Source organism: Mauremys mutica, chromosome 7 (genome assembly GCF_020497125.1).
Source record: "Mauremys mutica isolate MM-2020 ecotype Southern chromosome 7, ASM2049712v1, whole genome shotgun sequence".
In the NCBI taxonomy this organism is placed as follows: domain Eukaryota; kingdom Metazoa; phylum Chordata; order Testudines; family Geoemydidae; genus Mauremys; species Mauremys mutica.
The window spans coordinates 116,954,259-116,982,033 of NC_059078.1; the positions used below are offsets into that span (position 1 = coordinate 116,954,259).

At 42.1% G+C, this 27,775-nt stretch overlaps 1 long non-coding RNA gene across 1 annotated transcript in view; it reads right to left on the reverse strand.

The window, feature by feature from the left end:
* Positions 1-8,269: 8,269 nt before the first annotated feature.
* LOC123375028 overlaps positions 8,270-27,775 on the reverse strand; it is a 31,764-nt gene continuing 12,258 nt past the window's right edge. Inside the window, exons 3-4 of the long non-coding RNA XR_006581298.1 lie at positions 10,888-11,010; positions 8,270-8,412 (exon numbers count right to left, since the gene is read on the reverse strand). This is a non-coding gene — a long non-coding RNA (uncharacterized LOC123375028). The remainder of the gene's footprint in view (positions 8,413-10,887; positions 11,011-27,775) is intronic.

Genomic DNA, 27,775 nt, shown 5'->3' on the forward strand with positions numbered 1-27,775 from the left:
ATTTTCTCTTTCATCTCCTTCTTTGTTTAGGCAACTGGACAAGGGATCATATGTGATTGTAGTACTGCTCCTTTCTTTTCTGCACTGTTGTCTTTCATTATACCTCCCCAGAGCAGAAAATGGGCCATTTTTCTGTTATTTCCTTATTTTAGAAGTTAACTGAATACCTGAGTGAGGCAGAGTGCCTGCAGTTCAACTCTAATTGAAAGCACAGATTAGAATCTCCTAAAGAAAGGAAAAGGCCATCATTTACTGGGATTCTCCTGTTTTCCAGCTCATTAAACTAGCAGCTCCTATGTGATGGGGTGGAAATCACAGCAGCTTAATCCAGTAAGAGAGCGTGAATCTGTCTGCTACTGCCTCATAATTGGCTACCATTACATCCCAGCCAGCTCAGCTGTGATTAATTTAAGGCCTCACAGGTGCAGCAATAACCAGGCAATAGCCACTGAGAAAGTATGGGAAACTCTGCAGCAGCTGCTTTCTCTTCTAGTTCAGGCAGAAGAATTCAAAGAGGAATCATGGTAGAGTTAAGACTCTAGTAAAATTCTGACTCCAATCCTCCAATGAGTTGTGTGTCAACACAGAGCATTATCGAAGTTAGTAGTGTTTTGTGTGAGTGCAAGGCTCAATGTAGTATTGGGGACCTTAGTGTAGATCTGTTTTGACATTCACCCATGTTTACTTTGTTTTTCCATTGTCAGTAAATGGTTTAATGTATCTTACCCCAGCTTACTCTGTATTAATACTTTGCAATGCTACTCCAGTTATGCAGTGAGGTGACACCTGTATTTACCCATAGGTGCAGCACCCTGTTTCTCATTGTGCTAATCATCCTCTGGAAATGATGTTGTTTACTCAGGTTAATTCTCAAAATGGCATGCTAGGGCTGGGGATACACTGCCTGGTTTGTATCAACTTGAGAGAACTGCTGGCTGAATGCAGTAGTAGAAGCGGTGGTTCTTCAATAGGTCAATGAAAATATACCCAGTAGATGTCTGGAGTGTTTAACAGTAGCATTAGATTACAGTTTAGAGAAAGTGACATTTATTTGAAAAAAACCCTTTTTCTTTCCATGAACAAGCTTTAAATATCTATCAATCTTCTGGTTTACTGACTCTAATCCTCAATTTAGGCTCTTTATTCTGATCATCTGAATATTTTTGCATCAGAATTTTGTGCTACAGGAAGGGTATTAGACTACAGTATCAATATAAGCCATCCCACCCTTTACAAAAAATCCTTCTAAACGGAACCTAGATGCAGATTTTTCCTTCCTTGAATGTGCAATCGAGTAGTTATGCTTATTCAGTCACCAGTCCCTCAAAGCTGACAAGACCTTGTTTGTGAAGGATTTTACAACCCTTTCCAAGCAGCATCTTTACTGAATGACTAAAGAAATTCTTAATGTTTATATACAAAACATTTTCATATGATAGTGATGTTAGATGACCATAGAAAATTGCTAACTATGAAAAAACAAAAACAAACAAAAAAAACCCACCATTGATCACATCCACCTCATCTTCAGCCTTAAAAACATGGGTGCTCTTTCACAAAGTATGCACAACTTCTGTGTCCCTGTGTTGCACCTCTCTGGAAAATTGTCTCTGGTGATGGTGTGTAAGAGGCAGGAAGGGTATAGCCTGCCAAATTCACATGTGCTGAGGATCCCCATAAACAATGGACACCAAACCAAATCTGCATAACAGTAGGCTCTGTAAGCATTTATCAATCTGTGTCTTACCAGAAATAGCAGCACTTCTGATTCTCTTGCCACTTACTCTCCCTACACACAATGGTTGTCCTCATGTGACAACTCTGATGGGAATCCGAGAGCATACATGGGGAAGTGGAAGCTGTCTAGTGCAGCATTAACATACCCATATCGCCTATTTGTTTTGCTGTGGGAATGTACTTGTAGAATTGCTGGTCCTTACACCTTCCCTCTCCTCCATATTTGGATGCTGCAGAAAAGATATAGCTGTGTCATACTGCCTGACAGATGGCTTTTCAGCTGCAGAGAGAATATATTGCATAGACATTTTTGCCCATGCATGAAGTCTTGATCACGTTTCATAGAAAGTCAAAGTCACTACAAAGTACTCCTCTCCATGCCATGCCATGCAAAAGAGAAACATGCCACTTAGCTTTGAGATCCTCTAGTAAAAGTCACTAGAGCAATGCAAAGTGTCAGTATGTGTGTATTTATCTAAGCATTGCATTTATCTGCAAATGTAACACTAGAACTCCTTTTACATTAAAAAAAACAACAACAAGATATGTGAGTGGCTAGTTATAGTAAGCAAGAGAAAACCAGTCATAAGTGGAAAGAGTTAAATAAATCCCCCAAATATCCTTATTAACATGTCCGGAACTTGTTTAGCAGGACAGCTAATGGGTCTCTTGCATGCCTGGACCATATGAGGAATTGCCAAAGGCTGGCATAAGAGTTCATCTATTAGAAACTGTAAATCAGTAGTTCTTGAATTATATCCATTTACAAAACAGAACAGTAGTAACTGACAAAGGAAGAAGAGGAGAGCTTAGAGAAAACATTGATACAAAATTACAAGAAGAATTCTATCCAGAACATCTTCTGGGTTAGTTAGGAAAAGATACCTCATTCTACACATAAATATTACATATTTTAGAGGAAACGGAAGATCACTTTAGGAGGGGTTTCAGTATCTTAAAACATCCTCCTCCTCCTCATCGGATTTACCATTTTCACCCCTTTCCTTTCCCCCCTTATTTTAAAAAGGAATACTTTATTATTACCGTTCACTGATTCAGCATGATGTCCAACAAATAAGCACCATGGGCAAATCTTAGCTGCACCAGTGGCATCAGGAAATGGAACCATGAAGGGTGACACATCCAAAATAGTTCCCTATGGACGTCAATGGGCTCTCAGAAGTGGGTCTCAGAAGTTGGCATAATTGAGTCTTTACTCTATAGCCCAATTTTGGAACAGAGCCTGTCTTTTTGTTCTGCGTTTTTACAGTGCCTAGCACAATTAGGTCCTGGTCCATTAATGGATTCCTGGGCTCTACAATAATAAATAAATAAATAATAATGCTCAGACCATTCTCATTTTAGAGGAAGATTTTTTTAAAATCAAGATTTTTCTGCTTGAGGGCCCTGCTCCTTCCAACTTATGAGTAAAGCTTCTCTTCCTGTTGGTGAGAGAGACAAGCTTTCAAGCTTGCAGAGGAAGAGCTGTCACCAACAGAAGTTGGTCCAATAAAAGATATTACCCACCCACCTTGTCTCTTTAATATCCCGGCACCAGCATGGCTACAACAACACTGCATACATTTAAGCAGACTGATATTTACTACTGACTGATTTTCACATACTAACTTGGCAGCCATCTCAAATCCTTACAATGGTTTTTGTTTTTGCTAGGACTGGTAGATCAATCACTACCATGTCAGCAGCATGCTCTGCAGTATTATGGATGTGCTCACGTCCTTTATTTCCTTTCTAATGCTCTAATAGTTAAACAGTGTGTATTATATGACTGAATGGCTAAGCAAAGAGCTGGGTAGCTCTTTGGAGTTAAATAAAAAAAACACTCGTCAAAAAGGCGCATAAGAAAAGGTCTGTGTTGAGTAAATCAGTAGGATATTTACTAAGTGACCAACCCTACATCACCTTGGTTGCTGCAGAGGGGGGAAGCTACAGGTCACAAAGCATCATAGGTGTGGAAATTTCAGTCCACATCTTGTACAAATGACTGCACTACACACATCTGCTTCTTATGAGGTCCTAGGCTTACTGTTTGGTGTGAGGGGGGCAAAATGGGTAGTTGAGGACAAACCGAAGTCATTGTCCCAGGCCTCAAACCAGCTGCATTCCTGTCACGCACCTGCCAGCCTCCTCAGAGGGACAGGCTGCCATTTACTTGTGTGTGAATCTTTCCCGTGTTAATATCAAATTTCTGTATTTATAAAATGCCTAAGGGCTGATGTGTCATTTCTTTTCTCCCCCCGTTGTGGTTTTTGTCCTAAGCCATATAGCATATAATGCTCTCTCTAAAACATTAGCATCATTGAACAAAATCCGACATCCTGCCATTTGTACTTCTTATACTTTAACCTTTAAAGGACACATTTATCCAGCAATGCTCCTTTCTTATTGCCTAGATGGACGCATTTGTATAAAGTAGGAGATTTATCAGGAGGATGATTGTGCAAGAATGAAAAATATTAATAATTGGCTAAAAATGCTCACAAAACACATTTTAAAGGTTGGAAATGTAATTTTCATTGATACAGAGTCTCTTAATTATACTTCTATAGCACTTTCTAAAGGATCTAAGAAGCACTTTACACACGGTGTATTCTAGCCTCACACCTCCTGACTGAGGTAGGTAAGTAGTAATATTTTCATTTTACAGATGATGGAAGGAAGTCATGAAGATTAAGGCCACATTGTGAAAGCTGGACTCTGAGGTTTCAGTGTCTGTGTTTGGATGTCCTACATGAGATATCTAGGATCTGATTTTCAGAGTACCCACTACTTCATGTGAAAATCAGCAGGACTGTGTTCAGAATCACTGAAAACCAAGTCAAGGTGCTGCAGGGCATCCCAAAATAGAGGCACGCCAAATCAATAACCACTTTTTGAAATTTTGTTCCCAAATGACTTGCTTAAGGCCCCACGCAGCTGGGAAAAGAACCCCAGTTACCTGTCACCCAGTCCTTTGCCTTAGCCATAAGGCTGGCCTGCCCCTCTCTTAATTGCAAGACATTCTTATTATTATAGATGGTGCTGATAGCATCACTTATTATTAAGGTTGCCTGACACTTCCCATTATAGGATTCTATACAACCTTAATTTGATGCCTGTGTGTGTGTAGGACAGTCTTTAATTACATGATCACAACTGATTTTTTCCCCCACAGGACCCTGCCTCATTCAGTGCATAGCATGGATCTACTCTGGAGATAAATCCTGATTGTGAAGTGAAGGAGGGTGTTGTCTGTAGGACCTCTGCTGCAATTGAGGCGGAAGATGTGAGGCAGGGGATTTCAGGAAGATAAAAAGGTAGTCACGAGGTTAAAACAGTTGAATGTTGCCCTGGAGAACTGGATTCCATCCATGTCACTGCCACAGGGTTCATATGTGATGATGCTGAGCATGTCACTTAAACCAAACTTTTCACAAGTTAAACACACAGAACATAAAGAATACACAATTAGTGATCACCTAAGACCTTCGTTTCTGATCTGCAGGAATGCTGAGCACTCACAGCTGCAACTGAACTCTATGGGAGCTATGCTTTGAACATTTAAAATATTATATAATGCTGGGTAGTCTGAAAAATCAGGTCTTGGGCATCTCAAATTGGGCACCCAAAATTAGTAGATATTTTTTACACTGATCTGTCTCAGCTCCCCATCTGTAAAATGGGGATAAAACCATCCCCCTCATCTCACAGGAGAGTTGTGAAGATACATTCATTAATGTTTGTGAAGCATTCAGATACTGTAGTGATGAGTGCCAGAGAAAAGCCCATGAGGACATTAGTAATTCTGTATTCAGAGAAGGGTTTTTATAGTGGCCAGAAATAAGGCTTAAGGCCACCCATTGAACAATGAGGATAAACCAAAATATTGAATAGCTGCTCATTAACTGAGCACAATCCATCCTGTACATTGAATGAGGCAGGATGCCTGTCGAAAAAAATAGTTTATGATCATGTAATTGAAGACTGTATCATAATGCTTACATAGAAGGGGGTGGAATTAAGGTTGCATAGGCAAACGATTCTAGCATTTCCTACCTTTGAGGACTTACTTTCATCCTTTTCTGTGTGTAATTTAGTATACATGCCAACTAACAACAAAATAGGGTAATATTGCTTAGGTTTTCCTCATTTTCTACTATGGGTCAGGTCTTCAGGGCATGAAAGTGGTCATAGCTCTGTTGAAATCACTGGAAGTTATGACATTTCCACTAACTAAGGATCTGCCCTTAAATGTTTTACACATGAGTTCAGCTGCATATGTTACTTATGAGTCAAAAGGCAAGGTAAATTATACATTCAGGTCCACCTTTTGCCATCAGGTCCATATCGTGTGTGTCTGGTTACTGTGTGTTAGTGTAAACAGGAGTGGGTCTGAAAATAGCTTAATTACGTACTTTACAATGCAGCAGAATTCTTCCACTATCAAAAATGCGCAATGATAATGCCCACATTTATGGGAGGCACTCGCTCAGAAGGCTGTAGCTTGTCATATCGAAGACAGAGTTATTAGAAAACGCTACCATTTTCTCCAGGTTGATTTAGACCCAACTTTAAGTGTATATATTACAAAAACTGACATTTCATGGAATAATTTATTCATCTGAGTCTCGTTAGATATGTAGCTATCTGGCTACATGAAGTTTTCAAAATGGCTTCAAACTGAAGCACAGATTCATAGCAAAATCTAGGATGCAAGTATATTATATAGATTTGTAATTGTCCCTGGAAGATAAGGGTTTTTATAAGCTTATGAAGGGCTTACACTTGTTGTATTTAAGGCTTTTAAAGATATGTTCTTAATCCTACTGCATATTCACAGTTTTCCCTTAGGCCCATGTGAGCACAATTATACAGTATATAAAAATTACAGAAAGGTATGGAAAATTTACTCCTTTTTGACTTTATTTAAAAATCAGTGGTTGTCAGTCTCAGTCCATCTGCTAGCAGACAAATGCATGTCACACAATCAGTTCAGCTACAGAATGAGGAATTCAGCTGTCCGTCTAGCTTAGTATTTTATATAGGACCCATCACCATCATGTTTAAGCAAGTACATTTTAATATTGCTTGTAACCTCTGGCTCACAAACTGAATAAGCACCACATTAGCTAACTGACAGATTTTCAAGTTTTGGTTTGTTTTTCCAAAGACTGGCAATACAGTCTAGTAGTTATAGCTGTGGACAGTGGGAAGGGATAAGAATCAGGACTCTATTTCCTATTCTGCCACTCGGTGACTGGGAGCAAACCAGAAGCTCTCTGGCTCTAGTTTAGCAAACATACTTGGGTCCATCCTTCATCAGCAGAGCACTTAAACACATGCTTAACTTTAAGTACTTTGCTGAATAGGGATGGAAGGCTGAATTGGGGGTTCTGTGCGCAAGTTTATTCCTATTATATATGAGTATAATACTACTATTAGAACGATTCCATGGCTGCATAAACTTCAGTATCACGCAGATGGAAGGAATATAATTCAAGATATTCTGATGCAAAAGTGCAGGCTTCTAGCACTTGAGTTAAAAGGAAAACCTCTCTTACTTGTAGTAGTATTAGGTCTATAGATCAGCCATTGTTAAACATATCAAATCCATCGAGCAGGTCTTATTAACCATCCTGTAGAGGGCAGTGGTGCACACATACATGACATTGCTCTACCTCAGGGGTAGGCAACCTATGGCACGGGTGCCGAAGGCAGCACGCGAGCTGGTTTTCAGTGGCACTCACACTGCCCGAGTCCTGGCCACCGGTCCGGGGGGCTCTGCATTTTAATTTAATTTTAAATGAAGCTTCTTAAACATTTTAAAAGCCTTATTTACTTTACATACAACAATAGTTTAGTTATATATTATAGACTTATAGAAAGAGACTTTCTAAAAATGTTAAAATGTATTACTGGCACGTGAAATCTTAAATTAGAGTGAATAAATGAAGATTCGGCACACCACTTCTGAAAGGTTGCCGACCCCTGCTCTACCTCATAGAGGGGCACATTGAGGCTTAATTAATGTTTGTAAAGCAGTCCCAAATCTTGAGATGATAGTACTATATATCAGCAATTTTATTACTGTTAATACTCAAAATTCTGGGTAAATAAAGGTCTCCACTGTTGCTAGTCTGGCACCTTTCAGAACATCCCATTCACTTACAAAACTAGAATGGTTGCAAATGAATGTAATGGGTTAATTTTGTTTTGGAAATGACAAAACTTACATTTTAATACTTAACAAAAAAATCACACTGCAGTTATGTATATACAATTCCTAAATATAAATGGGCAAATAATGCTGTTTCTTTGGGTAGATAGATAACATTACTAAAAATGACAAACCCATTAGATCAATAAGGATTGGAAATACAATATAATTGTCATGGAGAAATAAAGCCAATAAATCTTTCTTGTACAAATTATGGTTTTATGAAGTCATAAATAATGAAATAAATATTTAAAAACTTTCTAAAATCCAGATTCTTGCTTTAGTAACAAGGATATTAAAAATTAATTTCCATTTCTCAGAAAAGGTGAAGTATGATCTAGTGGTGTTGAGGAAGAACTGTAGGCCTGGAACTCCTGGGCTGTAATTCTGGTTCTAACACGGACTAGCTCTGTGGTCTCAAGCAAATCATTTAACCTCTCTGTACCTCACTCGTCCATCTGCAAAACAGAGATAATGCTCATCTACTTTACAGGAATATTAGAAGGATACGTTCACGTCTTCAAAGTGCTGTGCAGACATTAAGCGCTCTATTAATGTGAAGTAATGTAATTATTCAAGAGACAGAAAAGAACTTCCAGTTTTCTCTTTTTGTCACCAAATTTCACAGTGTCTAGTGGGACTGATTTTTACTTTCAGTAATTTGGTCAGTTCCCTGTCACGGGCTGGCTGACTAGCTTGCTATCGCCCCTGCTGAGTGTGGTGGAGACTTGATTGTGATGACTGATCCCAGTGAAAAGGGATCAGAGAAAGTACTACTTAAACTGAGCTGGGAACTGAGTCTGGCAGGGGACCCAGGAGAGAGGAGCTAGAAGAGTTCACCGTCTGGGAAAGGTGTGGGGGCAATCAGGCTGGAAGAGACCCACAGGAAGCAGGTTAAGCTTGATGTGGGCTGGATGAGATAGGAACTGTAAGGAGCAGGGAGATCCTGCCAAGGAGGCAGCATACGAGAAGCTCTGCAGGGCCAAGAAGCAGAAGATTTCACTGTAGCCTAAGAGGGGCTGAAGAATTATTAGTCTAGATATTTATTTGGACTTACAGTTGGATATTTTGTTACCCGAGAAGGGGGTCGGACTAACTGCATCTCAGCCAAAGGGCTGAGGGGCCTGCAAAGACAGACAGGCTGCACCAGAGATGAAAACCTCCTCAACAGCTCACTGATGCATAGCGGTGCAATCAGGGCCGGCTCCAGCTTTTTTGCCGCCCCAAGCGGAGAAGCCAAAGATGCTTCATTCTTCAGCGGCAATTTGGCGGTGGGCCCTTCCCTCCGAGAGGGAGGAAGGGACTTGCCGCCCCAAGCACCTGCTTCCTTTGCTGGTGCCTGGAGCCGGCCCTGGGTGCAATGATGGTGAGTGCACACCATTGTACCCATTTATTCTAAGAGTTATGATTTCATTCTCCTTCAGCAGGTCTGTCACCATTAAAACAGATGTATTGCTGGACAGTCAGCTCTTCCTAAAAATAATGGGATATACTTGCCTTCTGGAGACACAGACAGTTAATCATCTGCAATCGCCTCAGTCTCTGACAACATAGGTTCTGGGCTCAAAACAAGGATTTTAAACAATGCCTGCTTGATAATTGTAGGCAGAACTCAATTTTTCCCCCCTTGGGACTTAAAATCATGGAACAGAAATCACTATAGTGATGGAGAGAGGATTTTTAAAAACTCTAGTTTTCAGTGTGCCTGAATAGAAGCATTTATAGTCCATTTATAAAATGTCTCTTTTTCTTTCAGAATGTCTTGGGCATTGCTTAAAAGAGAGGAGTTAGCATCATTAAGTTTGCAACTGGAGTTGCACTTAAAACAGGATTAAAATCACACTGTTTCATTTTTTCATCAAATAGTCTCCAAATTTAAACACAATAACCCTTCACAAGGTATCTGATTTCCATATCTATCCTTCCACTCTCAGACTTATTGCATTTAACTTTTATACAACATATACATATCTCACTATAGTAATAATTTATCAGCATTTTTCTCAAGGTACAATGCATTTGAATGTAGTGACATTTTCTGCAGCTGAAAAGTGTAAAATGCTCCAATGATATTATAGATTCATAGAGTCCAAGGTCAGAAGGAACTATCGTTATCATCTAGCCTGACCTCCTGTATAACACAGGCCACAGAACTTCCTCAAAAGAATTCCTAGAGCGTATCTTTTAGAAAAACATCTGATATTGATTTAAAAACTGTCAGTGATGGAGAATACACCACGACCCTTGTTACCCTCACTGAAAAAAAGAAAAAAAAAGTGCACCTTATTTCCAGTCTGAATTCATCTAGCTTCAACTTCCAGCTATTGGATTATATTATACATTTCTCTGCTAGTCTGAAGAGCTCATTATCCAATATTTGTTCCCTATTTAAGTACTAAGCAAATCACCCCTTTACCTTCTCTTTGTTAAGCTACATAGAGTCCCTTGAGCCTGTCACTATAAGGCATGTTTTCTAATCCTTCAATCATTCTCATGGTTCTTCTCTAAATCCTCTCCAATTTATCAACATTATTCTTGAATTGCAAGCACCAGAACTGGACACATTATCCCAGAAGTTTTTGAGACCTATCAGTTAACCAGCTTTTAATTCATTTAATGTATGCCATGCAAGTTTTGTATCATTCTAGTTTTTTTAATCAAAACATCTGGTGTTACCAAGTCAAATGCCTTACAGAAGTCTGACAACACTATTTATCTTTATCAACCTAATTTGTAATTTCATTAAAAAAAATGAAGTTTGACTATCAATTTTCCATAAATCGATGTCGATTGTCATTAATTCTATTACCATTCTTTATTTTAAAAGTCCCATAAAAGTCCGTTCCATTATTTGGGCGGGAATTGACGTTAAATTGACTGCAGTATTAATTTACTGGATCGTTTACCCTTGTTAGATATAAGAACAACAATACCTTTCTCCCAGTCTTCTGGAAGTTCTTCAGTATTCCAGGACTTTTTGGAAATCAACATTGATGGTCCAGGGAGCTCCTCAGCCACTTCTTTTAAAACTCTTTGATGCACGTTACCAGGACCTGCTGATTTAAATATGTCTAACTTTAGTAGCTGCTGTTTAACATCCTCTGAGATACTAGTGGAATTGAAGAGTGTCATCATACGATGTGACTACATCTGTTTCCCCCCCCCAGTACAGAACAGAAATATAAATTGAACACTTCTGACTTTCTTGCATTATTATTGATAATTCCACCATTTCCCTCTAGTAGTGGTTATCTCGAGTTCTGAATGACATGTTCATCCAAAACTTAGAACTAATTTGAACAAGATTTTTTGGATCTGCATGTTATGCAGAATTGGGCATCGTATTTCCAAACTTATCTCCTGAATAAAAATTAATTTTATTTTGAACAAACATTGACCACTTTTAAAGATGCTTGGAACCTCAACACTGTGCAGATTGACTGTGAGGAAGAATAACCATTGCAATCCACCTCTTGTCCAAAGAGGTCTATACATGTTTTTACATGGTTGACTACCTCTGAATGCTATTAATGATGACCTTCAGCTGATTATCTTTCCCGCTTAGGATTTTGGACTAGCCAGTTACATTTAATTTATAGTTATTATGGAATTCACTTAGGTAGTGAATTCTATAGGAGGCTGCAAAATAGTTTATACTCTACTTTCATGTCTACACCCCATTCTGAGAGATTCATAGGTTTTGAGGCCAAAAGAAACCATTTATGATCATTGCTGTGACCTCCTGTGTCAGTCTGACTTTCTGCATAACACGGTTGTAGATTTCACCGTACAATATCTGCATCAGGCCCATACTTTCTGGCTGAGCTAGGACAAGTCCTTTAGAAAGACATCCAATCTTGATTTAAAGAATTCAAGTGATGGAGCTTCCACCACATCCGTAGGTATGTGCACCTGATTTCTAGTTTGAATTTATCTAACTTTTGTTTCCGGCCATTGGATATTGTTCTGCCAGTATCTGTTAGATTAAGGAGCCCTCTACTATCACAAATATTTGTAACACTGCCAAACCGACTGCCAGCTCAAACCAAGGCAGCAGGCTAACTCACTCACATGCTAATAGAAACAAACAAAAAAAAATGTTAAAAAGGTCAAACATGTTCAAGCCAATTTATTTATTAGAATAGAGCAAAGGGAAATGTTACCACATAATTACATTTGCTCTAAATGTTTGAAAACTAGTGAAATGCTAATGTTATTGTCTTCACTCATATAAAACTTGTTAATTTAAATTGTACCTAGTCACCCCTAGATCAAAAGGTTGTATTAGCGTTTAAATGCAAGTTCACTTAATATGTAAAACTTCATAAAAAAAAAACTAATGAAGGATTGTTTCTGGCTATCACATTGTGTTTAGATTATTTACCCACTGGAGATCGGAGCCTTGGAAATGTAAATGAAAAGGTTAACAACTTCAAAGCAAGGGCCATTAAGCAACAAAGGATTCACAGTCCCAGTCTGCATTTCCTAATCTTTCCCATGAAAGGAAGCACCTATGTGGGTGAAAAGTGACAAAGAGGCCGGTGGCACTGTAGCGGGGTGAACACCCACTCCAGCCCTGAAGGGGTTGGAAAAGCCCTGCAGAGGGCTGGGGTTGTGGAAGGGAGCAAAACCCCGGCTGATTGGCAGAAGTGGCTGCAGCTGGGGCCATGCCCCAAACTGAGCAACTGGGCCTTATAAGGAGGCCAGGGCAGCCGGAAGCTCAGGAGTCTCACTCGGACTGGAGAGTGAGACAGGCCTGGCTGCTGGGGAGCTCACCCGGGGACCTAGAGTGAGGCAGGGCTGGGGAAAGGCCTTGGGGGCTGGGAAGCCCCAGGCCAGCAACTTCCTAGGCTGCAGGGCCTGGTCATAGGCCCATCTAGGTATTGGGGTTGCAAAGGGGCAGCCTGAGAGTGAGTAAAGGAAGCCAGTCCAAAGCCCTTGTTGCCTGTGATGATTGGCTGATAGACTGCAGGTCCGCCCCAGGGTGCGGGGGCTAGATGCTGACTGGCAGTAGCCACGACTGAGGTGACGTGGGGATAGGGGGTGGGGGTTCCCCTGGGAGGGGAGACCCTGAGATTGGGGGTTACTGCCAGAGGGGCAGCACCTGAGAGAAAGGGGTACCAGGGTCCTGGGAGAGGCATGGGGCCACTGGTAAGGCAGATCACTGGCCTGCAGAGGGCGCTCTGATGGCTGGAGAGCTAATTCCCAACAGAGACCAGCAGGAGGCGCTGCAGGGGTGAGTCTGCACCCTTACAGGCACCTTATAGACTAACAGAAGTACCCACTTCACCAGATGCATGTAGTGGAAGTTTCCAGAGGCAGGTATAAATATGCAGGCAAGAATAAGTCTAGAGATAACGAGGTTAGTTCAATCAGGGAGGATGAGGCCCTCTTCTAGCAGTTGACATGTGAACACCAAGGGAGGAGAAACTGCTTTTGTAGTTGGCAAGACACTTGTCAGCATGCCTTCTGTGAGTGGGATCTACTGATTCAAGGGAATGATCCTGTATCTTTAATATGTTTGGATGCAACTGGAATGTCCCCGGACAGCAAGTCAGAGGTCCCCAAAGCCATTTTGGGCAACCCTGAAAGACCTATGGGAAACTAGCATATACCACATCACTACAATCAATTAGATTTAAAAAGAAGAATCGCCTTTAATATATTTTACCTGCTTTAACCTCTCAATAACTCATTTATTTCTCTCAGCTAATAAATCTTTACTTTGTTTACTAGAGAAAGTAGGCTTAGCATTGTCTTTGGTGAGATCAAGAGTATCCATTGACCTTGGGGTAAGTGACTGGCCCTTTGGGCTGGAGAACTTAAGGCGATTGTCCGTGGCTCCAGGGCAAGACTATACTATAGTAATCCAGGAGTGCACGTTTGTTACTGGCTTGGTGAAATCTAATTATAGGATACCACCACCAGTTTGGGGTGTCTGCCCTGTTTTCTGACAGTCCAACCTGGGACTGGCATTCTCAGCTATAAGCTATACCACATACCGTGACAATCATCTCTCTGTGGAGGGATTCATAGACAATGATCAAGTCACTTCTTAATCTTCTAAACTAGACTGAGCTTCTTAAGTCTCTGTGGGGCAGTTTTCCAGACCTGGAATCATTCGTGTTGCTCTTTTCTGAGCCCTTTCCAATTTACTCCCAACTTTCAGGGGGGAAAACTTCTTCTCCGCTGAGATTTTTCATTTTGGTCTCAGCTGGAAGGTGCGTTTTGCTAAGAAGTATGTCTTCCCTACCCTGTCTCCCAGTGTACAAGATTATGATTGTAAGAAAACACATGACTATATCTGAAGTTTTGTACAACCATCAAAATCCTTCTCTTAGCATGTGAAGACATCTTTCCAGCAACCAAGGGGAAAATATCAGAATATACAACTGGTATACAATTGATGAGCTGCCAACAACCACAACCACCACCACTCCCAAACACCACATGTCAGAAAAAGGCTCCAAGAATAGAAGCAACAATAATTTGCAGTTATATAACATCTTCCATCCTGAAGCACTTTACAAACTATGGCATTGGGATCCACTAGCACAGAGCCCTGTGCCAGTGATACTTCCTGTGGACATAGGGTTCCACATTTAGGCCCCCATCTTGCATCTGGATCCCAATCTAGTCCAGGGAACTTGGGATAGTGAGCATTACACTCAATGTAAGTGTCTGCAGGATGAAGCCCTAAATCCATCCGAAATGCAGTGACTTCTATAATGGATGGCAAGAGCCAACGTGAGCACAGTGCATCGGGACAGACAACTTATAAAACAGTGTCTCCAGTACAGAACCTTATAATTCACTATTATTAAGAAAAAATATTGCACAATGTCAATCCACTGTTCTAAATAACTCACTCATTTCCCTTAAAATATACAAGGACACTAGTCCACATTATAAACTAATGTAAAATTACAATTTAAAGATTTTGTCACAGCACAGAACAGCAAAAATTCTGAAGCCGCAACAATTATTTATATTTTAATTTTTAAGCAATCAAAAATATATTTTATATTTAAAAAGAAAAAACTTGTTCCTCACCTGAAATAGATTTTTATGGCTGTGTCAGACCATGGTTTGTTGGAGTTTAAAGTCACTGTTTCGAAAAGCAGCAGCAATGGTAGCTATAAAATATGCCTCTCACAATTTAAGCAAGATGTTCCTAGCATTTTTCCCTGTGCTACATTCTTTAGGGGGGATTACTTTTTGCCATATTTACATATATGTAAATTAAAGCACAAAAGGATGGATTGTGCAACTCTACCTCATGTTAGTAAGGATTTACTCATAGGTAGCTCCTTTGCTTTCAGTGGGACTATTCTTGTGAATTAGTGCTTAGTAAAATGAGTAAGGATTGCACAATCTAACCCAAAAATATTGCTTCTGGATCTGAGCTATTACGGGCTGTCTATTGTATTTCTAGGAGACAAGTAAAGAGCTCTTGGTTGAGAACACATGTCAGAAAAATGACATGTTTTCATCACTTCCAGCTCTGGTTGGAAGACTGAATACATTATCTAACATTCAGATTTTGAATCACAGTGGGAATCAGCAAATGCAAGTTGCAATGTAATTTTAACAGGCACTAAATGGGAATTTCAACCATTCTTCATTTTAAAAACCCTGGTGATTTTTCCCCTTTAAAATTAATTTTAAAAAATTAAAGAGGGCAATGTAGATAAATAGATAGGGATTGTAGCACTAGCTGTTGCAAGAGAAATGTTGTACTGTTCACTGGATGCTCATTATTTAGCTGTTTGGGGTCCAATGCTACGTGACAATCGAAGGAATTCTGGGTGGGCAGGATAGAGAAGATTGGACCCTTAATGGCAACTGTTTTATTAATTATTAGATACTTGTCTAAATTGGAATAAATTCTCTGATCCTGCATCCAGAGAAACCAGCTTGAAAAGGTTCTGGTCACGAAGCTGAGTTCTCTGAAGGGTCTTACCCCTGACCCAAGGTCCTAACTTATACTAGATATAGGGCTGTTTTTAATAGCTTCCAATCATGATTGGTATTTCTTCTTTCAAGCAGAATTAGTTATCCTAGTAGACACTTCCAGAATTCATACTTTGGGGACTGAACAAATAAAAAACACATATAAATGGGCTTAGACCGTTAACCAGGATGGTTCTTGCTCTCAGGCAAAGGCTTGAACTGAACATATTTGGAATTATGAAAAGAATTTGCCCTTCTGGCACACAGGAAATTAGGAGTTAGGGCCCTCACTATCTTTAAAAATCTTTCCCTAAGCCACTATACAATCCAGATTTATCATTTGGTTAATATAGCCCAGCAAAATAGTTTTATTGGAAACCAGATCCCTGAAGATGTTTCTATACCGGTATGGATTTCCACCCAGCCGATCTGCACCAACACATATTGATTCTTATCCTCATCTCATGAATCTAGCTATTATTATGCACTTACTACTTTCAGCATGGCGTATGAAAGGAAGCATAGTTTAGTGGTTTAAATACAGGATTGGAGTTGAGAGAATGTGTTTCTAGTCTTTGTTCTGACATGGACATGCTGACCTCAGGCAAGTCAGCTAGCCTTCCTGGGCCTCAGCCCCATATATAAAACGGAGATGACAATATTCCCCTAAGCCATATGGCTGTTGTGAGGCTACGTTCGTTATTGTTTGCAAACTCTTAAGAAATTTGGATTGAAAGAAGCTAAAAGATGTGCAAAGAATTAATTATCAATTGTCCCTAGCATTTCTACTATATTTAGCTTGTTTGAAATATAAAGACTCCTTATCATTCCCTCCACATGATGGTCCCAAAAAAAGAAAAAATAATTGGCATGAAATTTATGAGAAAAGCAACTTGCTATTCCAAGTTTCCTCAGTTGTCAAGGTTTGTAATAACATTAGTCATATTGCATTGTCACCAAAGAAGTTTTGGCAGTGTTTTCTCAGGTCTAAGAAGGATTCTGGGCTGTTTCACAACATCTTTGAAGTCATTGGGAACCTGGTGGCGGTGATTATTATTTATCATTGCTACACTGCCATAGGAGTGCGTGGCATTTTACAGCCAAATGAGAGCTTCCTTCCCAAGGAGCATATATACTTAGACTGTTTACCTGACTCTTATATTTTATCAGCCATTGTTTTGCACCACTTTTAAAGTTGCTTTTATTCCTCTGCAGAAATGTGGAGAAATCCTGTTAAAACATTATTTGTTTTCCTTCTTCCAAGTAAAGCCTTGTTTCTTTAGATCATAGCTGATAAAGTTTTTCCAGTCTCTGTAGTTATGAGACTGCATTGATACTGGTAGATGCTCTCCTGTTTTAGACTTTGACAAAATGTGTGATGGGCCCTTTTGATCTTGAATTGGTTGTTCCAGATAGATACATGTATAGAAGTCAATGGAAAGATTCCCATGACTTTCCCTTGGCTTCAATCCAGAAAGGCTGCAAGTGGTGTGAAACCTTATCAAGAATATGAAAGTCTTAGGTAGGTCAACATATCTGCATTACAGCCAAGAAATTCTCTTTCATTTTACCCATAAACTCAATAGCAGGTTTAGCCATTTGTTTATATTTCGCTGTCTTTTGATCTCATTCTACAGTAGTAATTTTCATCCCTATCTGGGCAAAATTCTGAAATGTTTTACTTGTGTTTGAGCAAATAAAAATTTGAGATCTTATAATAAATAATATTCAAGGAATCCTCCAAAGTAACAAAGCTTGTTTTCTAGCAGAGGTGTAAGAAACTAGCGAGCTGTCCACACCAGCCATGTTCAATGATTATACATGCAGGACATAAATATCATGCATGGAATACACAAGAGTGTGCATAAGTAAATATGGTTCTTCCCATCCTCAAACAAACCAACTTTATTCTTCATATGAGAACCTACATAAAAAACATCTTGTCTGGGAAAGCCAATATGGAGTTTTCAGAGATCGTACTGCTTATTTTATCACAGGGATTAGAAATAACCCGAAACAAACATTTTAATGAAGCTAGTGTGAGGTTTTCCCCCTTCATCTTACACTTGCAGTTTTGAAATAAAAGTAACTGTCAGGTAAACAGAAGGCCATTTTTACAGTTATTTGACACATCTAATTGATAATTGCTTTATATGACCTACTTGTTTTTTTGGAAAGAAAATAAGCAGTCCGGTAGCACCTTAAAGACTAACAGATTTATTTGGGCATAAGCTTTCGTGGGTAAAAAACCTCACTTCTTCAAAGGCCATCTGAAGAAGTGAGATTTTTTTACCCACAAAAGCTTATGCCCAAATAAATCTGTTAGTCTTTAAGGTGCCACCGGACTACTTGCTGTTTTTGTGGATACAGACTAACACAGCTACCCACCCCTTGATATTTTCTTTCCTGCATTCCAAGGAGATGTTTCTCTTTTAGTCAGCCACCTGTAGGGGGCTCCCACTCTGCTTAACTTCATTTGACTTTAGATAGGGGTGGTACAGACTTTATTTACATATATATTTACTTCTCAGCAGCAGTTGTGAGGTCTGGGTGCTGTAGAGCAGAGGTTCTCATACTGGGGCGGGAGGTCGTGGAATGTATGGGGGGTCTGTGAGAAGCTTTAGGGGGAAAATTACTGCACATATTTTGATTACAGCAATGAATAACTAAAGGTGATTCCTCCAGACATATCAGGTCCTCAGATGACAATGTACATTGAACTCTAGATGGCGCTGTGCATTTTGATGGATTTCTGTTAAGCTTGCATAGCATTATACAAAGTTGTTGCCATCTGTAGGTTAATCTGTTGGCTACAATGTAGTCTGCACATTTAATTGTAAGCATGGATCACAATCAGTTTTGCTTTTGCTCTTATTACAATGGATCATTGGTTCATTCTTGCAACAGAAAAAAAAACTACAAGTGAAAAAACAAAGAAGCTGAAATTGATTCAAGTGAAGCACCACTGCGGCATATATTGGTATACATATATATGTGACTACTACAGACAAAGAAAGAGGGGTGATCAAATAAGTTTGAGAACCATTGTGGTAGAGAGTTTAAAACAACATGCAGCCAATACTGGCCCCTATGCACTGCTGGGGGCAGCGTATAAGAGCTGCAAGAGCTCGGGAAATAAAATAGAGGATAAAGCAGGGAACTGGTTTTCAAGAGACCGTGGTTCTAACTCTTGACTCTGTGACAGACTACACTGTGTGACCTGGGGAAAATTGCTGACACTTTTGTCCTTCAAATTTCTCTCTGTGTAAATCTGGGGCGCTAATAGGTAGCATTTTGGAGAGCCACACATGACAGGTGTAATGTAGGTCCAATGTATTATTATTTCACACTAATTTATTATAATCTTACTGGTAAGAACATACTTAGAAGAATGTATTTTCTAAACAAAATCCCAAGTAGAGAATATTTTTCCTATTTTCATTTCAAATACTGGTATATTTGGCTTCAAACCACTGTTTTTCAGACTTATCCTGCAGCATCCTACTTCCTCCTACTGCATTATCAAAAATGAAGTCACTGTTCTCCGAGAATAAAATAGCTGCATTGTTACAGACTACAACATCTGCACTGTCTCTGTCTATGAATAGTAGACCACCACATGATTCTGGAGAAATAAATACTGTATTTTTCAAATAAAATTCACTGTTATGCCAAGAGTGTTGAAAGAAAATTAGTAACTTAACTATATATCAATGTATTTCTCTTAGATGAGACAAAACTGAGGTCCTCCCTCCTGTCCAGTTGTGAGCATTTTGAATTTATAGAGCTTTTTACCACACAGGGATGTTAAACCCAATGTAATTGGTATATTTCAGTTGGACAATCACATACTGTCTACCTAAATTCCTCCTCTAGTTCCAAGTGTATAGTGTATGCTTCTGTTATTGCCATCTTCAACTACTGTGTCACACTCAAGTGACATGTTAAATAATTGGCTTATTCCACACCAGCGGTGGCTGCATTTAGTTACTAGATGAAGTACTACGCTTTAAGTACAATTTGTAAAGCACTTTGGGAACGTCTGGAGTGAAGAGTGCTATGTAAATGTAAGATACTACATTGTGACTTGCAACAACATGTGCATGTACACAAAATATTACTCATAAGTTGCAAAGGAAAAAATGTGGGGTTGTTCCCTACCCCTTTTCCTTGTGAGGTGTAAAGAAAGTCTGAAGGTTTGGAGAGTGTGTGGCTGTTTAAAGCAGAACCCTCACCCCACATATCTTAATTTTACATTAGAAATTGAGGTCCTGCCTATCCTCTTTTACCTGGAAGACGATCTAAGCCACAGGAGAACTAGTAGCGCTAAGACATCTTAAGTACCATGGACATGAAGATACCTAAGCAATTGAGAGGAGAGGAGATTTACAATTACAGGGCTTGTCTTCACTGCAAAGTTAACATTAGTTATAACTTAAGAGTCCTGTCCACAACAAAAAAAATGATCATTTAAGCTGGCTGGCCAAAGAGGTGGTATAGACTCAGGGTATGGCTACACTGGCGATTTGCAGCGCTGGAAAGCCTCCACCAGCGCTGCAATTAGTAAGTGGCCACACCTGCAAGGCACTTCCAGCGCTGCAACTCCCTGGCTGCAGCGCTGGCCGAACACCCCTCTCGGCATGGGGAATAAGGATTCCAGCGCTGGTGCTGCAGCGCTGGTCATCAAGTGTGGCCACACACCAGCGCTGTGATTGGCCTCCAGGGTATAAGGATGTATCCCAGAATGCCTGTTCAGCCACTCTGCTCATCAGGTCAGACTCTACTTCCCTGGCCTCAGGTGACCCGCCCTTTAAATGCCCCGGGAATTTTAAAAATCCCCTTCCTGTTTGCTCAGCCAGGTATGGAATGCAATCAGTGAATCTTTACAGGTGACCATGCCTCCACGTGGCAAACGAGCCCCAGCATGGAGCAATGGCGAGCTGATGGACCTCATCAGTGTTTGGGGGGAGGAATCTGTGCAGGCACAGCTGCGCTCTAGCCGTAAGAATTATGATACCTTTGCCCAGGTATCGAGAGCCATGATGGAAAGGGGCCATGAGCGTGACGCGGTGCAGTGCAGGGTAAAAGTAAAGGAGCTGCGGAGTGCCTATTGCAAAGCACGCGAGGGAAACCGCAGATCCGGCAGTGCCCCCACGACCTGCCGCTTTTACAAGGAGCTGGATGCGATTTATGGGGTGACCCCTCTGTAAATCCAAGGACCACGATGGACAGTTCAGAGCCGGTAGAGGAGGGGGAGGGGGAGGCAGACAGTGAGGCTACTGTGGTGGGGGAAGCCAGCCCGGAGGAGGCATGCAGTCAGGAGCTCTTCTCAAGCCAGGAGGAAGCTAGCCAGTCGCAGCCCCTGGAACTTGGTGCAGAAGAATCACAGGAGCAGGTCCCAGGTAAGCAGCTTTTATTGCAATGCAAAGGTTTGGGGAGATTCGGGGGGATGGTATGGCTGCATGCCTGCATGCCTAGACATGGAATATCCCATTGATGTGGTCTATCACGTCGCAGTAATCTGCCTCTGTAATCTCTTCAAAAGTTTCTGCAAGAGCATAGGCAATTCGCGTGACCAAGTTTAAAGGGAGAGCCATTGTGGTCCCTGTCCCATTCAGGCTAACGCGTCCGCGCCACTGTTCCAGGACGGGTGGGGGAACCATGCTTGCACAGAGGCACGCTGCATAAGGACCCGGGCGGAATCCGCATTGTTGTAGGAAACCCTCCCTTGCTTCTTTGGTAACCCGCAGAAGGGAGATATCTTCCAGTATTAAGTCCTGTGGGAAATGGAGGGAGTGTTTCAGTGCTGGTTTCCCCAACTGCATAGCGCGGCAGGCAGGAACCCCAGGAACCCCAGGGTTAACAAAGCCCCGAAACAGGCAGTCTAGCCATGAAGCAAGAAGCACCCTGCTCGAGCAGACCGCGGAAGGAAAGCCCAGGGTTAATTCCTGAGGGAGATGGAGGTGCTGCGTTTAAGAAAGCACCCCCCCTGCTCGAGCAGACCGCGGAAGGAAAGCCCAGGGTTAATTCCTGAGGGAGATGGAGGTGCTGCGTTTAAGAAAGCACCCCCCCTGCTCGAGCAGACCGCGGAAGGAAAGCCCAGGGTTAATTCCTGAGGGAGATGGAGGTGCTGCGTTTAAGAAAGCACCCCCCCTGCTCGAGCAGACCGCGGAAGGAAAGCCCAGGGTTAATTCCTGAGGGAGATGGAGGTGCTGCGTTTAAGAAAGCACCCCCCCTGCTCGAGCAGACCGCGGAAGGAAAGCCCAGGGTTAATTCCTGAGGGAGATGGAGGTGCTGCGTTTAAGAAAGCACCCCCCCTGCTCGAGCAGACCGCGGAAGGAAAGCCCAGGGTTAATTCCTGAGGGAGATGGAGGTGCTGCGTTTAAGAAAGCACCCCCCCTGCTCGAGCAGACCGCGGAAGGAAAGCCCAGGGTTAATTCCTGAGGGAGATGGAGGTGCTGCGTTTAAGAAAGCACCCCCCCTGCTCGAGCAGACCGCGGAAGGAAAGCCCAGGGTTAATTCCTGAGGGAGATGGAGGTGCTGCGTTTAAGAAAGCACCCCCCCTGCTCGAGCAGACCGCGGAAGGAAAGCCCAGGGTTAATTCCTGAGGGAGATGGAGGTGCTGCGTTTAAGAAAGCACCCCCCCTGCTCGAGCAGACTGCGGAAGGAAAGCCCAGGGTTAATTCCTGAGGGAGATGGAGGTGCTGCGTTTAAGAAAGCACCCCCCCTGCTCGAGCAGACCGCGGAAGGAAAGCCCAGGGTTAATTTCCATTACCATTTCTGGGAGGCTGTGAATTCTCGAGTAGTTGCTGAAATGTGTGAGGAATGCTTGTGAGACTTTAAAATAACTTCAGATTATACACAATGGAAGCTCTCTTAAATGTATCATTTGCTGTTTTTTTACAGTGACCTTGAGTAGTCCTGTGCCAGTCTTATCAGTGACTGAAAGAAAGCTGCAAAACCTGAGGAGGAAACCGAACAAGAGCAAAGAAGAACTGGTGAAGGCAGTTATGAACCAGTGTGCAACAGAGAATAAAAATGCGCAGGAATGGAGAGAAAAGATGCATCACTGGAGGCAAACAGAAAGCAGGAGAAAGGCGTTGACGCTGAAGAAAACCACGAGGCAGCTTATAAACCTCATTGCGCGCCAAACAGACTGTATGCAGTCAATGGTAGCAATGCAGGCAGAGCACTACCGTGCCAAACCCCCACCCTCCCAAACCTCTTTCCCCTATGCACCAATGTCAGCTCCAAGTCCCGTTCCCCAGCATCCAGGTTCTTACCTACACCATCACCAGCTGCCCCCGACACCTGTACGGTCACCTATGAGCCCAGAGAACTACGACCCTTACCCTCTGCACTCAACCCCCATCACCATGCAACAGTACAATCCTGAAGTGCACAGCACTCCTGGCAGTACATATGAGAAACTATGAATGTACAGTTCAACAACCAACCCCCCTGCCCGTGTACTTCATTTTTTTTAAATAAATGATTTCTTTGATTATGAATCAGTTTTTATTATTGCATAAACTGAAAGATAACAAACCCAATGAAAACACAGGTAACAAACATCAAGGAAAACACAGGCACTGAAAAGCACTGTAACCAGTGCACGTCACTCCTGGTCAAGGCAAAAAAACATTACTGTTGGCTTTCAGCCTCAAATTTCTCCCTCAAGGCATCCCTAATCCTTGTTGCCCTGTGGTGGGCGTCTCTAGTAGCCCTGCTGTCTGGCTGTGCAAATTCAGCCTCCAGGACTTGCACCTCGTTGGTCCATGCCTGGCTGAATGCTTCACCCTTCCCTTCACAAATATTATGGAGGGTACAGCACGCGGATAGAACCGCGGGGATGCTGCTTTCCCCCAAATCTAGCTTCCCATAGAGACATCTCCAGCGAGCTTTTAAACGGCCAAAAGCACACTCCACAGTCATTCGGCATCGGCTCAGCCTGTAGTTGAAACGGTCCTGGCTCCTGTTCAGCTTCCCTGTATATGGTTTCATGAGCCAAGGCATTAATGGGTAAGCGGGGTCCCCAAGGATCACAATGGGCATTTCAACGTCCCTTACTGTGATCTTTCGGTCTGGGAAAAATGTACCTTCCTGCATCTTCCTGAACAGGCCACTGTTCCGAAAGATGCGTGCATCATGCACTTTTCCAGGCCAGCCTGTGTAAATATCAATGAAACGCCCACGGTGATCCACAAGCGCCTGGAGAACCATAGAGAAATACCCCTTGCGATTAATGTACTCGTAGGCTAGGTGGGGTGGTGCCAGAATAGGAATATGCGTCCCATCTATTGCTCCTCCACAGTTAGGGAAACCCATTTCTGAAAAGCCATCCACAATGTCCTGCACGTTCCCCACAGTCACGGTTCTCCTCAGCAGGATGCGATTAATGGCCCTGCAAACTTGCATCAACACGATTCCAACGGTCGACTTTCCCACCCCAAACTGGTTCCCGACCGACCGGTAGCTGTCTGGAGTTGCCAGCTTCCACATTGCAATAGCCACCCGCTTTTCCACCGTCAGGGCAGCTCTCAATCTTGTGTCCTTGCGCCGCAGGGTGGGGGCGAGCTCAGCACACAGTCCCATGAAAGTGGCTTTTCTCATACGAAAGTTCTGCAGCCACTGCTCGTCATCCCAGACTTCCATGACAATGTGATCCCACCACTCACTGCTTGTCTCACGAGCCCAAAAGCGGCGTTCCACGGTGCTGAGCATTTCCGTTACCGCCACAAGCAATTTCATGTCACCGCTTTAGGAAAATCCATATCATCATCGGAATCCTCACTGTCACTTTGGAGCTGAAGGAGTAGCTCAACTGCCAAACGTGATGTGCTGGCGACAGTCAGCAGCAAATTCCTCAGCAGCTCAGGCTCCATTTCACAGCGTGCTGAACTCACAATGGCAAGAAACGTGGACGGCGAAACTGAGATTGCTGGGAAGTGAAGCGATGCACCACGGGGCGTTGGAACAGGAAGCGGAATGACCCACACACTTCCTTCCCCTTCCCACAATACTGAGCGCCAAAACGGCGCCAAAACGGGATGAGGTGCTCTGTGGGATAGCTGCCCACAATGCACCTCTCAGTACAGCGCTGGAAATGCTGCCAATGTGGCCACACTGCAGCGCTGGTAGCTGTCAGTGTGGCCACACTGCAGCGCTGGCCCTGCACAGCTGGATGACCAGCGCTGCAAACTACCAGCGCTGCAAACCGTAAGTGTAGCCATACCCTAAAACTCAAGTGAGTACAGCTTGTCAGCCGCTCACACAACCACTCTGTAGTGTGGGTGCAAACTAGAACCACTCGAGTGCTGCTCAATACCTTCCCACTATTCCCTAGCAGTCTCCATCCCTCCATCTCTGCATGCTCTCCTAAACAAAACACCCCACTGTTTTCTCATTGCGACAAGCCATTACCAAAATGCCCATTACCATGTGTCTCATGTCCTATATCAGCCTTTGCTTTCCAAAATGAGAGTTGCATGGGTTACATCAATCATAGAAATGTAGGGCTGGGAGGGATCTCAAGAAGTCACTAGCCGATCCCCTGCTCCGAGGTAGGACCAAGGCCACTCTGACTGGTGTTTGTCTAACTTGTTCTTAGAAACCTCCAATGATGGGGATTCCGTAATCTCTCTTGGAAGCCTACTCTCCTTATAGTCAAAGTTTTTCCTAGTCTCTAAAGTAAATTGCCATTGATACAGATTAAGCTGGTTACTTCTTGTCCTACCTTAACTGGCCAGAAAAAAATTGATCATCGTCTTCTTTAAAACAATCCTTAGCATGTTTGAAGATTATCATCAGGTCCCTCCTCAGTCTTCTTTTCCTCAAAAAGAAACATGCCCAAGTGTTGGATTTCCTCATAGGTCAGCTTTTCTAAACCTTTTATCATTTTTGTTGTTCTTCTCTGGACTCTCTCCAATTTGTCCACATCATTCTTAAAGTGTGACACCCAGAATTGGACACAGCATTCCAGCTGAGGCCTCACCAGTGCCAAGTACAGCAGGACAATTACCTTCCACATCTTACATACTACACTCCTATTAATACATCCAGAACGATATTAGCCTATTTTGCAACTGCATCATGTTGACTCATTCACTTTGTGATCCACTACAACCCCCAGATTCTTTTCAGCTGTACAACCACCTACCCAGTTATTCCCAATTTTGTAGCTGTACATTTGATTTTTCCTTCTGAAAGTATTAAATTTCAGCTTGTTGATTTCCGACGAATTCTCCAATTTGTCAGGATTCTTTTGAATTCTGATCCTGCCCTCCCAAGTGTGTGCAAGATCTACCAGTGCCATCTGCAAATTTTATAAGCATACTCTCCCCTCCACTATCTAAGTCATTGATGAAAATATTTAATAGTACCAGACCCAAGACTGACCCCTCCAGAGCCTCAAGAGATGCCTCCCCTCAGTGACAGTGAACAATTGGTAGCTACTCATTGTGTGAATCTTTCACTCAGTTTTGCACCAACTTATAGTAATTTCATCTAGACCATGTCTACAGCTTCTCCCCATTCATTAGGCCAGTAACCCTGTCAAAGAAAGAAATTAGGTTGGTGTGGCATGATTTCTTCTTGACAAATCCATGTTGGCTATTACTTATAATCCTATTATTTTCTAGTTGCTTTCAAATTCACTGTTTAATCATTTGTCCCAGTATCTTTCCAGGTGTTTAAGTTAGAGTCACTGGTCTATAGTTCCCCACATCCTCTTTGTTCACCTTTTTAAAGATAGGTACTATGTCTGCCAACATTTGGAACAGGCTGATTTTAAATTAGAGTTGCCGGGCTAACACTGCTTCTGCCCTTGCACCCAGAGAGACAATTTTCCTACAATCCACCACAAAATAATACACAGCACAGCTCAGCTTACTGCAGCACTAAGAGCCATGGGATGTGTCCCCAGAAATCTTGGCACATGGATGCAGCAACAAATGTTATTTTACTATATGGCTGCTCTCACTCAGGCTAGGCTATCATAAGAGAAGTAACTCCAGTGCATATCGCACAAGTCAACTCTGCAGTGCATACTCAGACAGCTTAAAATGTTGTTTGTCTTTGTTTATCCCTATTCAACTCAGAAGTATTATGGAATGTGGGCAGGAAAAAAAATCTCATTGTTAATGATTCTCAGACATACCTCATCTTTTAATGAAGGCCTGAGAAAACATTTATTCTGTTTATTTAGTCCTTCCACAAGACCTCCAGCAAATAGAGGGACAAGAGGGCTGAAGTCTTGTCTTCACAGGGAAATTTACCAGCGTGACTTTACCCATATAATTATACCACTATAACTAAAGCGGTAAATTTCCGCTTAATAGTCCTATTATTTCTAAGAGTTAAAAAAAATCCTCAGGAAACAAACCCGTTTTAAAAATCCCACAGACTTTAAGGGCCTGTTTTTAAATCATGAAGTAGTTGAAGAGGCCACAGACTTGCACCTTTCTCCCTTTACAGACTGCCTTTTAAATGGTCAGCCCTATTTGTGTATTGCTGCGTACCAGCCACTGATAATATTAATAGATAAATTAAAACAAGAAATTCAAATCCAAATTCTACACTGTGTCGACACTACAAATGAGAGCAGTATTTGACAGTAGATGTCTAATTCAACTCTCCCCCGAACCACCTCAGCCTGAAAACAAGTGAACTGCTAGCATGGAGATGGTCCTCTCACGTCAACACTGACTGTCTGACACAAGGCTAATCAATCTATAAGGGGGCAACTCTTCATTGCTTTAAGGCACCTTTACAACAGACCAGAACAGGAGCCCTCAGGAATATATCCTGAATGCACAAGAGCTGCCAGAGAAGCTTGGCACCTGCCTGCTCCCAGGCCCTTTGGCGGGA